Source organism: Nelumbo nucifera, chromosome 1 (genome assembly GCF_055504915.1).
Source record: "Nelumbo nucifera cultivar China Antique chromosome 1, China Antique-T2T, whole genome shotgun sequence".
Classification (NCBI taxonomy): Eukaryota; Viridiplantae; Streptophyta; class Magnoliopsida; order Proteales; family Nelumbonaceae; genus Nelumbo; species Nelumbo nucifera.
In genome coordinates this window covers 60797707-60810393 of record NC_142649.1, presented here as the reverse complement: position 1 = coordinate 60810393, position 12687 = coordinate 60797707, and the positions used below count along the sequence as shown (strand labels likewise).

Below are 12687 nucleotides of genomic sequence, written 5' to 3'. Positions count from 1 at the left end.
ATGTAAGAACTCACTCTTTAAAACACTTCCCTTCCAACTGTTGAGTCTCTTTTTCAAGTATTGAATTCCCACATCATTTGAGCTTGTATTATCTACTGTTATAATGAAAACTCTTTCAATGCCCCAATCAAGCAAGCATCTCTCAATTGCCTTGCCAATTATTTCTCCTGAGTGACTGGAAATTGGACAAAAATTTAAAAATTTTTTTATACAATATCTTGTCATCTATTAAGTGAACAATGAGACACATATAACTAAGATTTTGACAAGATGTCCATGTGTCTATAGTAAGGCAGATCCTCAATGGCAATTCCTTAAAATATTTCTTCAACTTCCTCTTCTCCTCCATAAAGAGATCATAACAATCTCTAGTTATTGTTTGACGTGATGGGACTACAATCCGTGGTTGCATGGTACCACAAAAGTCACAAAACCCCTCCCGTTCCACATGCTTAAAGGGAAATTCATCTACCATAATCATTCTAGCAAACCCCTCCACAATCTTCTTGCTCAAACTTGTAAGTTACAAGTATAGGTGTGGTGCCCGTCCCCCCCCCCCCCCTTTTGCACTTTGATATGAAAACTCCAAAGTTTTTTGTTTCTTGTCCACATTTAAAGGATACTTCTTGAATCTAGTCAAGTGATTAATCAAGCAACTTGTACCACTTGCACTAGGACAAGCTAAGTCCTTACCACAATAATTACATGATGCTCTTTGATCACTTTTAACTTGGCGATCTATCTTAGTGAAGCGATCCCACACTTAAGATTTTTTTCTAGAAATAGAAGAAAGATTAACCTTTTAATCAACCCCCATAATATGTGGATTTGATGCATTTTGATCATCGCTTTGAGGTTTATGAGGAAGATTTGTGCTTGTGTTATTATCACCCATACTTGACATCTAATAAAGAAAAAGGATGAATAAGAATGAATGAATAAGAAAAAGAATAAATAAGAATAAATGAAAAAGAAAAATAATTAATAAGAATGAATAAGTATGAATGAACAAGAAAAATAATTAATAAGAATGAATAAGCATAAATAAGTAAAAAAAGTTGGGAATTTTTAAGGCCCAAAAAATTTTCAAGAAAAAGAATGAATACGTATAAATAAAGATGAAACATCCATTGTTGAATATACAAAGCATGTAAGCAGTTGTTTACTTGATTAAATAGGTATCTGTTAAAGTTAGCAACTGGTAGGAATTGATCTTTCAGCAAAAATCATATTATGCAATAGAAGCCATCCATACAGAATCATCGGAAATCCATAACTGAAGTTTGTAGAATTATTTATCCTATTCTCAAGTAGAAGTGCATTCTATTAAAATAATACAAATATCAGGAAAACCACTAGCACAAGTTTGATTCCGTACACAAGTTAAAGGTGCTAACAACAATGCAAAACAAATCATCACAACTTTCTCAAATCTCCTTCTGAGTTCATCTTAGTATATTAAGTAGTAGCAAAACCTCTGTTCAAAGAGTAGCAAACTGTAAAATATAGAAAGTGGTGGAACGACTCTAATATAACCTATTTGTTCATTCTTGTAAAATACTAAAATATATTAAGTAAATAAGAAGTAACAAAACCCCTGTTCATTCTTAAAAATTAATCACATAAATAAGAGTCCAGAACTCCCATTGCATGCCAAACATTCCATATACTTATAGCCTATCTGAACTAAGATTATTATATCTATAATCTGTAGCATTTTCCAAAAGCAAAATATACCTAACTAAGATTAAGAGTCCCGAACTCAAACCAAAAGAAAGATCCTATCTAGTGGTATCATTCGACATTCAGAGTTTTAGACATGAGACATTCATAAATAAAACAAATTTTATATCAATTATTTAACTATTTTAACTAAAAAAACCATTTACCACTATTGAAGTAGAACCGACGACGGCAATGGCGATGGGGGAGAAATAGAACTAGTGATGGCGACTGGAGAGGTCAGAGGAGAAATGGTTCGTAGGTTCAGTATTTTGATTGTCTAAGGAGAAGAAACCACAGCCTTGAGCCCATAGCCATAGGAAACAGTGAGGGGAGAGAAGAGGCGACGACAACATCAGAGAAGAAAGAAGAGGTGATGGAAGAGGAGTGGCGATCGGCATCTTAGTTGCTAGGGTTTGCAAAATGCGACTTGTGAGTTCTCTGTTCAAGGCTCAAAGAAAGAAAGAACAGGGATTTTTTTCATGTTTTAGCCTTTTGCTGGAGTTCGAATGTAGGAATTGGGCTTGGGTCGAAAGAGAAGGTTAGAGACTCAGAAGGGCACGGGCTGCAGGGGGGCTGGGCCGCTATGGCAGGGAAATATAAAATATATATATCATCTATAAAAACCGGTCGGTTTAGTTAACCGTTGGTTTTTTGATAGGTTAACCGAAAACCAAACCGATCCTTCAATTTTTTCTAAAAATCAAACTGAAATCGAACCAACCGGTTCAGTTAACCAGATTTTTTTGATCGGTTTTTTGGTTTTTCGGTTTCTTATGGACACCCCTAGTTCAAACCACAAGTTCTGTTTATGACACTTATATAGCAACTTCAAAAGAAAAACTTCAAGGGGAAGGAATTGAAGGATGTTGTTTGGGCTATTGGGAAATTATATACCTAGTCTGACTTTGTTCAATACATAGGAGTTATCAATAGCCTATCCATACATGCACATGAATGGCTTAATAAAGTCCCCCCGACACATGTCCAGGCATGGGTTTGACACTGTAGTTAAGTCTGAGGACATAACAATTAATTGGACAAAGTCATTTAATTCGTAAATTTGGGAGGCTAGGACAATGCCTATTGTTGAAATGTTGGAGGATATTCAAAAAATATGGATGTAGAAGACCTATGTGAGACATGAGGCATCCATTGCAATTAGGTCTGAGTTGTTGCTGAAGGTGCAATCAATCATTGATAGGAGAAGGAGAGAAGCTAGGTGATGTTTAATTGGTATATACTTTACATCCTTGTTGTTTAGTGTTGTTGTCTTGAGTAGTTCATTGCATATGTACTTATTAATTGTATAATGCACTTGTAGGTCTATAAGGGTTTTCCAATTATGACAATATAAGTATCAAACTTTGGGGACTGACTTGGTTGACAATGTCACCAAGATGGATGCAAAGACATGCACCTGTAGGGTTTGGGATATAAGCAGCCTACCTTGTGCTCATACACTTGCAGTGCTTACTTATACAAGAGGTAGGGTAGAAAATCTATGTGACAAAACCTTCCATAAGGCTACCTATGCAAAGGTGTACAATCACTTTATTCATGCTCTTCCGGGGTAGAAATACTGGCAACAAATACAACACCACCTAGTTAGACCCCTCACAGTGAGGAGGAGTCTAGGTCGACCCCCAATCAGTAGAAGAAGAGAAGAGGATTAGGTAGGCCTATCATACTATACCCCACTAGAACATAAGATAATCAGGTGTTCTATTTGTGGTGTATTTGGGCACAACATAAGGAATTGCCAAGTCCTTCCTCCCAATACCAACAGGGAGACTCTAGAAGTAATATTACACAAGCAACAACCCATATGAACTTATTACCATGTATTTGTTTCTGTACTAAGTAAGGTATTTGAATTATAGGTACAAAGGCTTGTTGCTGATCAAGTTGATCCTACCCATACAGTGAGAAGGAAAATCTTACCACCCAAGAGAGGGGCTATATCTACACAAGTTGATGGTTACTCATCCATGTCCACTCATACTCCTTCAACCTATGAAGTTGGGTTTTCATCAAGATCAATAGTTGGTAGTACAAGGGGAAGGACTCCCAGCTCAAGTAAGGGTGGCAGGGGGAGGTTGAGTCACCCAAACATACATGGTCAATCATCAAGCAAATAGGTTAGTTGAAATGACTTCATACATGTTTAATTTCTTGGTGTCAATTATATGAATTTAACTAACTCAATCCTATTGCATATGCAAACTAGACAGCCTAGGAGGGGTGTCGGGGGAACCTGCAACATCCAGACATTACTCCATCAGGCAAATAGGTAAGCATACTTAATCCCACAACCTATTTAAGCTTTGATAACTATTACTTAATCAGTTGCATTTTATATTAATATTCCTGCCAATTCATGTGTGTAGGCCGAAGAGCAGAGAAGTCAGGAAATGAGATACTCCCAGCCTTGAGAGCCTATAGGAGGACATGGGTTCTTTTTGAATGACAACCACTACCCAACTCAGTGACAATTGTGTTTTTTAAATGGCATACAAGGACTTCTTTTTTTGTGTGCAATTTGACACACCCATGAATAAATTGATATCATTTTTTTATATGTTTGAATACAACACACTCCATATATGTTGGTTGTGGGATGAATAGCCACTGAGTAAAGTGAATGAATGGGTGACATGATTGATATAAGAGGGACTTTTTTTGTTTGTAGATAATGGTATCACCATGAATGAGCTATTGGGTGATTAGCACTTATGATGTATCTTATGAGTTATTGGTGATTAACACTTATGATTAACAAATGTTTACATATTATGATGTCTGTGTGGTTGATATTATTAGCAGTTGTCATGATTAGGAGGTGCTTAATGTTATGAGGTGTATGTTTTTTATTGATTAACAAATGATGGAGCTTTCATTAGCAGGTTTATCAAGTGGAAACGACTGACACTAGCGGGTTTATTAGGTGGAAATGACTGTCACTGGCAGGTTTATCAAGTGGCAATGAGTGTCACTAGCAGGTTTATCAAGTGGCAATGATTGTCACTGATTTTAATTAGTGAAACCACTGAAACTTTTCCTTTGCATGGTTTCTTTAGTTTCTTTAGTGTTTTGATATGTTGTTTGTTGCGTAGGACTGTAATTTTTCATTGGTATAGTTTTTCACTCTTCAAATGTCTAGGGTTGTAACTTTTCAAGTGAACCTAGTGACCGATTTTATCTCATTCTCGCACTCCCTATTAGTAGACTTGAGAACATTTGTACAAAAGCAGAATTGAGAACATTTGTAAGATGTTCCCATGATATGATGGGAACATCTAAAGCATACTTGAGAAGAACTCAGTTCTACAGGAGACTTGTTTTCTATCCTATTCCTTTTGTCTATAGCCCATAGGAGCCTAATCAGCCCCACTCCTTCTATTACTTAGCCCTGATATGTTAAGTAGATGTCTTCTAAACAGTTGTGATATGTTAAATAGGTTATCCTAGCCTTAGTCAAATCATTTAAACATCTTCAAATGCCTTACAGCCGCTCTGTTCTACCATTCTAAATAGATGTCTTCTAAACATCTGCCACTAGTCCATTCCTTTCCTATGATATGTTAAACAGCTGAGGGAAAATCTCCCGACCAAAAAGAAAACTAGAAGATGGCAAGCATCTAGAGAATGAACTTCCTAGAAAAGTGTAACCAGATTTCTCGCTCATGCCACTGTAACTGCACTTAGATAAAGATTGGTAAACATCTGGTGTCATATGCAATTTATACTTCATTGAAACAGGGGCAGTGGAGTAAGCATACTTCCAAATCTATAAAATTGTTCCAGAATACTATGGTAGTGCATGGATGATCCAACTTGTCAAGATTAACCCTTCTCCACCAAGTCAGGGAACAATATTCTCTGAAAGCATACCAACATTGAAGCCCTCAAACTCAGGTATGGCTTAATCAGCACCAAGTCAAGATCCTGGGCAAATTGGGAGCTGACTAAACAATATGAAAACAATATATCCTCTCCTAGATGACTTCCCTACATGGTTCCTTCAGAACAACCCAAATTCTCCATATTTACCATATTCGGTATCCTTTCATAGGGTGGCAAACCAATTTCATCAAGGACAATGCTTGTTGGATCTAGGATACCAATTTATCCTTCAAGTAACCTCAAGACTTAACAATCACCTCTTTCTCTGAACTGGAATCAAAAGAATACTCTGATGGTTGGTGATTAACAATCAAGGGGTTATTATTCTCACCTTGATCTGTCACTTCCAATTGAATTAAAAGAATACTCCTTTAGTTGTCTCTCTTCACACCAAACATCTGAAGAAATTGCCCTTGGATCCCAGCCCAACAAACTTTCGTAGGTATATGATGTTAAGTATTAGCTTGGATTGGGTTTTATTACTACCAAACCACACACAAGTGTTTGTCTGTTTACACAAACATAACAAGTTCTATTTTATAATCTTCTCAAATATACACGCATATTGTGGCTTGAGTAGAGAGAGGGAGAGAGAGAGAGCAAACCACACAAGTGTTCTATTTTTTCTTAATTTTACACATGTTTGATCATTACATATTCAAAACAACAATGGTTGATTATTGCACCTTCAAAGACAAAAGCAAAAGTAGAAAGCCACATCATACATATTTGTGCGTAAATCCTTGATACACTTTAATAATTTATCACAAGTCTGACATTCTATCCAAACTATCCTTCTCAAACTAGACACAACTGCTACAACTTCGTCTAATGTGTCCCTAGATTACTTTTCATTGCTTCCAGAAGGTCATAACGCATCTCCTTTCATGGTTACACTCCCCATCCTATGCTCGGCATTCTCCACTAAAGTTATCCATGAAAAAAATTTACAGCCACCTCCATCCTACAAAAATAACTGGGGATTCAGATTTGATTGAGAATAAGTCAATAAGAAAAACAAATAAACAAATAGGGATTAACAAAATTTTTCTTACCTGAGGCTTTGCGCATACCCAAAACCATTTCCCTTGGCTGTCTAGCCTTTTGGATGTGAATACTCTATATAGCCCAATGCCATAGGGACACATCCTTGCCTCATCTTTTCATAAGAAGAAGTTGCATCATCTATCGGGGACGAACTACAACGAATACACATAGGTTATTTAGCATATAACATGTACGTAAAATAACTTACATAACTTCTAACTTACATAGTAGTGGCACCCATAGAATTGTCGACCAACATTCTTAATCTTTCCATGCCTAGCCATAATAGTGACACACTCTCCACCGCATGGACACACAACATTCATGGTGAAAGATCAAGGAAATAAAATTGGTGTGCCTAAGATCAAAAAATAAATTATTTATGAGCACATTTCGTCGAGTGACTGTGTGTGCGGGATAAGGCTAGGGGGCTGGGATGACTGTGCGTGCAGAGTGAGGGTGGGGGATGGGCGTGTGGTAAGGGGGACTAGGCATGCATGAGTGATGGTGGGATGGGTGTATTGCTATAGTCTGGCACAGGCTTAGCTTTGCCTAGGCGTAGCAGGCTTACATTAAGGGACATCACCGCCATTTTTTCCTAGATTTTTGGGAGATTTGATGTTATCTTCAGGTAGACCACCAAAAGCTTAACGTACTCTTTAAGGAGGGGTGGTCGACCTCCTTGGGTGCCTAACCTTGGCACTCCTAGACCAATTTCTCTTGCAGGGCGTCCCTGGTTAATGGCTAGCATGGCTACTAGGGTTCCTCATGGGCGCACACATGCTCATGGGGACAGTGCATGGACCGGCACTGTGCTACCGACACTCAAGGGAGGCTTGGCATGCGGGCCTGGCTCAAGCATGACCCTTCACCACGCCAGCCCCTTGCCTAAGCTGAATGAGCTATCCCGTTGCCCCTAGAGCACGGGTGTGTTCCGGCCCAATCGGTTGCCTCTCATCAAGGCACACAGGTGCCTACATCATCGGCATACAGGAGACCCATCACATCGGTGCCCAGTCACCTCTCTTCGGTGCATAGTCGCCTCACATCCTGGCCTTCCCCCTTTAGCACGTAAGAGGCGCCTCCCATGGACCGGCCAAAGCCAGCCGAGTGCCCCGGCCATGTGACTTGAGGTCATGATCCAGTGCTACTGACCTTGGTGGAGCCATCTCATCGGACAACTCCTAGCCTCCAAGCACACAAAGGCTTGTCCTGGCCTACCTTGGCCTGGATGCCGCACGGGTTTCTTCCACTGTAGAACTACCCCCGTGACAGTTGGTATTAGAGTGAGCTAGCAATTGCTGCCGTAGTTGTCATAGAAGATTAGCCCAGAGCCAGTTGAAGCGGTTATCCCGACAAGCAGCATGTTGTGGGGTGTGGTCCCTAGGCACTTCCACTTGGGTTCAAGCAAGCATCTTCACATTAGGCCTGGCAAGAGGCCATTCTTCATGTCCCCATTCCAATGACCCCAAAAACAGCACCCCTGTGGGGGCAGACACATTGGTTGTTGTGCTCATGCGGGGGCAGGCGCGTGAGCCTTTTCGTGGAAGGCATATTGTGGTGGTTTGAGTGGGGGAGTGGACATCAGTTGCTGTTCATTTTAGTGAGTTGTGGGCGGTGCACCTACATCTTGGTTTCATGATGGATGAGCCTTTGTTCTGTAGCTTTGTCTGAGGCACTACTAAGGCGGGGACAACCGTTCGAATTTGGTTGGTGTCGATGGTTGGTCAAGGAATATCACTGAAGTGGTCATTTTGCATCAAATGGGTCATCAGTTGAAGCCACAATATTGGAATGATAGGAATGTGGGTACACTGATCATTGGAACATGGCAGCCCTACATCGGCAATGCATCAGAGGACATGCTCAGTTCAACAAACAGGTGGAACATTCGCAGCAATAGCGCACATCACAAGGTGAGTGCATGTTCGGCAACATCATGGGTAAAAGTTGCCACCACTCGCGTTCATTGCAGTCAGATCTCCTTGAGGCAGCAACACATTGGGGCCCCCTCGGAGTGAAGAGGTAGCCCAAGTCGGTGAGGCGAAGTGTAGTTTTGAGGGCCAAGAGAGCATAAGCCATGGACTAGGTTTGAGTAACCCACACACGGCGAGGTGAAGTCTGCAGGCCAGCATGGTGAAAGGGTACGCAGGACACACGCCAACAACAGGAGTAAACCTATCACGTTGTGTTCGATAGCACCATCGAAAAACTACCAAGAAGACGGTCGAGCCTTGAGGTAAAGATGATACATGGGGCGGACCTCCGCGAAGCACACATCCAATTTCTTCGAGGGCCCTTCTTTCACACTTTCAATGGCATAGTCATCGCACGGTTTGAGTAACCTCAACACTGGGGGTGAAGTCCAGGTAGGTCGGCATGGTGAAATGGTTTTGTCCCCATAAATGGACACCAATATAGGCAAGACCTAGGTTGGCCAGGCGAGCCCAGGAACTAGCAGGAAAGTGGATGGTGCGGGACACAAACGCCCATTCACAAGAAGAGCCATTGTCGAGGACAACAATGGATTGAGTGGGGAAGCCTGTTACGGTCTGACACAGGCTTAGCCTTGCCTACGCTTGGCAGGCTTACGTTAAGGGACATCACCGTCATTTTCGCCTATAAGATTTTTGGGAGATTTGATGTTATCTTCAGGCAGACCACCAAAAGCTTAACGTACTCTTTGAGGAGGGGTGGTCGACCTCCTTGGGTGCCTAACCTTGGCACTCCTAGACCAATTTCCCTTGCGGGGCGGCCCTAGTTAATGGCTAGCATGGCTACCAGGGCTCCTCATGGGCGCACACATGCTCATGGGGACAGTGCATGGATTGGCACTGCGCTACCGACACTCAAGGGAGGCTTGGCATGTGGGCTTGGGTCAAGCATGACCCTTCACCATGCCAACCCCTTGCCTAAGTTGAATGAGCTATCCCGTTGCCCCTAGCGCACGGGTGTGTTCCGGCCCAATCGATTGCCTTTCATCATGGCACACAGGTGCCTACATCATCGGCATACAGGAGACCCATCACATCGGTTCCCAGTCACCTCTCTTTGGCTTACAGTTGCCTCACATCCTGGCTTTCCCCCTTTAGCACGTAAGAGGCGCCTCCTATGGACCGGCCAGAGCCAACCGAGTGCCCTAGCCATGCGACTTGTGGTCATGATCGAGTGCTACTGACCTTGGTGGAGTCATCTAATTGGGCAACTTCTAGCCTCCAAGCACACAAAGGCTTGTCCTGGCCTACCTTGGCCTGGATGCCGTACGGGTTTCTTCCGGTGTAGAACTACCCGCGTGACAGTATGGCATGAAGGGTGGGGCGTGTGAGATGGAAGGGCAAGCTAGGTGTGCGGTAAGGGGGGTTGGGCGTACGTGAGTGATGGTGGGCCAGGCGTACGACAGGGAAGGGTGGGTGGCAAGGAAGGGCGGGCTGGGTGTGCAACGTGGGGGGGGCTGGGAATGCGACAAGGCAAGTGGGCTGGGTGTGCAGCAGGGAAGGGTAGGCTGGGCATATGGCAAGAGGGGCGGGGGATGGGTGTGCATGTAACAGGAGGGGCTGGGCATGTGTGTGACAGGAGGGCTAGGGCTGTGTGCTATTTTGTCGAACAAATGCCAGTCAATGCCTGCATCTGTTCGAACCCAATGAAGATGCCATTCAAACCTATTAAAGATGCCAATCAATGCTTGCATCTGTTTGACGAGTGGACTAGACAAGCCTCTCCGACCACCTTCATGATGAAGATGTTAGTCAAGTAACAAACCCCACTCAAGAACGAGGATGGTTTGAGAGAGAATGAGATTGAGCTCTCCTTTCTCCTTCTCACCATTGTCGGTGCTGGTGCTAAGAAATACCAGCTCAGATTCATGTAAGGGGACGCTGGTGACTATCAAAGGCAGAAGCATACTAGTGCTAATGCAAGAAATAGTTCAGCCCAAAATGAAATGAATTGAAATGGAAAGGTATTTTTTTTCAACCATAAAAGGGTATTTTAAGAATTCTAGACAAAATAATCAGTCACATGCAAATGATGTATGAAGTCGGTAAGGGAGGTGTTTGACAATTGTCAAAAAATTTAAGGATAGTTTAAGACAATAAGGATACAATTAATCAATTTCGCAAGCAAACAGTAGGAATAGTTTAAAAAATTTGCCCATAAATAACTTATCAAAACCGGATTTGTACAGTAGGAATATCAAAATCAAGTTTGTGAAGTCCATCATCTAACCTGAATTATCTGTCTTCTTAACCCGCTAAATTGCTACAGTGGTCACCTGACATAGCTACCATAATAGCAAATCAAGGAGTATAATGCACCCTTGTTCCACAACCAAACCAGCCTAGAGACGCCACCTGCAACTACAAACATCAAAACCGACTCTCCTTCCATTAAAAACACCAAAACTGATTCTTCCATCCCAACATCCAAACCAGCTCTTCCCTCCCATTAAAAACATGAAAACCAACTACTCCATCCCATTAAAAACAACAAAACCAAAACTGACTCTTCCACCGATTATTCTTAATAGTTATTCTTAACAGTATATTTTGGAAACTAACTCTCGATTTTTTTGGTTGCTTGACGGAATGACATCGACGGTTACAATGGGCTTGGAAATGAAGTATGCTCCGCCTCTGTTTTGATGCCAAGCTCTACCCAGGATCAAGTTGAGTCCCGTCTGAAGCAAAAAATGATTGCAACACTTGCCCCTATTTTGGCCTATTCAAGCATGAAAAATAGAGGAGCACAAACAAAAGCAAAATGATTTAGAGAAAATTGCTTAGAATCCTACCGAGCCACGTTCTTTCTAAATGTCTATTTCCATATACGTTCATTCAAAAAATGGGATTCATATCAATTATGCGATTCCCACTTCTGTCCACGATCATGATATGCAGCTTCTATTCAGAATATTTGTGAGGTGGATTGGAGAGAAAGGAGAGGCCTGCTGTGGACCACGGGGACGTTACTCTTTTAAGTGAACAGTATAATATCACATCAATAGCTCTTTTCTTTGATAATAGTGGGATTCGAAACCACACCACTATTGGGATTAGTGGTGTGCATATGGGTCGGTTCAGTTTGGTTCCATGACAGAACTTGGAACCTACCTTATAGCTAGGGATTGGTTCTAGGTTTTTGGAACTGGAACCTACCCTGTGAAGGTCAGTTCTGGCTTTGGCAGTTCTAGTGCCGGTTCCACCAGGGTCTACCCTGGAACTTGTTCTTTCTCTACTCTCTCCCTTCAACAAAAAAAAAAAGAAAATTAAACATGTCCTTTAAAAACTTGATTTTCAATAATGATAATATAAAGTTCAAAACTTACATTATCTTTTTTTATTAAATTGAGTAATTTAATATGTAGATTATGATAATATATTAATATATGGTTGAAAATTTTTCATTATAATTTAAATTTTGTAAATATAACCTTTTTACATTATTTATTATATATAAACAAATATTAAAATGAAAACAAATGATCAAATCACTTAAGTAACTCGATGGTCAAGTGAGACCATGGCTTTTGTAATCATGAGTGCTTGTGCTCAAATTTTCACATCTTTAAAAATATTTTGGGGTTTATTTCAAGGAAAGTTCAGTTTCACAATCGGTTCCACCAAGGCCAATCAAGGCCGGTTCATCGGATCAGTTTGGTTAGGGTAAACCCTAGACCCTGGAACTAACCTGGGTGAGTGTCAGTTCCAACAAGAATTTGGAACTAGACCCTACCCTGTAACAGATCAAGTAGGGTCGATTCAAGACGGTTCAATGTCAGTTCCATTCATCTCCAAGTAGAACCTACCCATTTGCTTACCCCTATCTGGGATAATTCATCCAATGCACCAACTGTGCTACCCCTCAATTGGTGGTGAGGGTTGATATTGAGAATGATTTCTTATCTTCAATTGTTTAGGGAAATTTTTGTGTACGAATGTTTTATTTGTAGTTTATTACTATTCCTATAGGACTATGAATAATTTTGGACCTTGACTGAAAGTTGGAATGCCTCTT

General features: G+C 41.2%; 1 long non-coding RNA gene across 1 annotated transcript; it reads right to left on the bottom strand.

Moving 5' to 3' along the window:
* Nucleotides 1-6227: 6227 nt before the first annotated feature.
* On the bottom strand, nucleotides 6228-11470 carry LOC104594364 (uncharacterized). Its single transcript, XR_734722.3, has 3 exons — nucleotides 10900-11470; nucleotides 6684-6827; nucleotides 6228-6592 (listed from the first exon to the last, which is right to left on the bottom strand). It is a non-coding gene; the product is annotated as an uncharacterized LOC104594364 (long non-coding RNA).
* Nucleotides 11471-12687: the final 1217 nt, after the last annotated feature.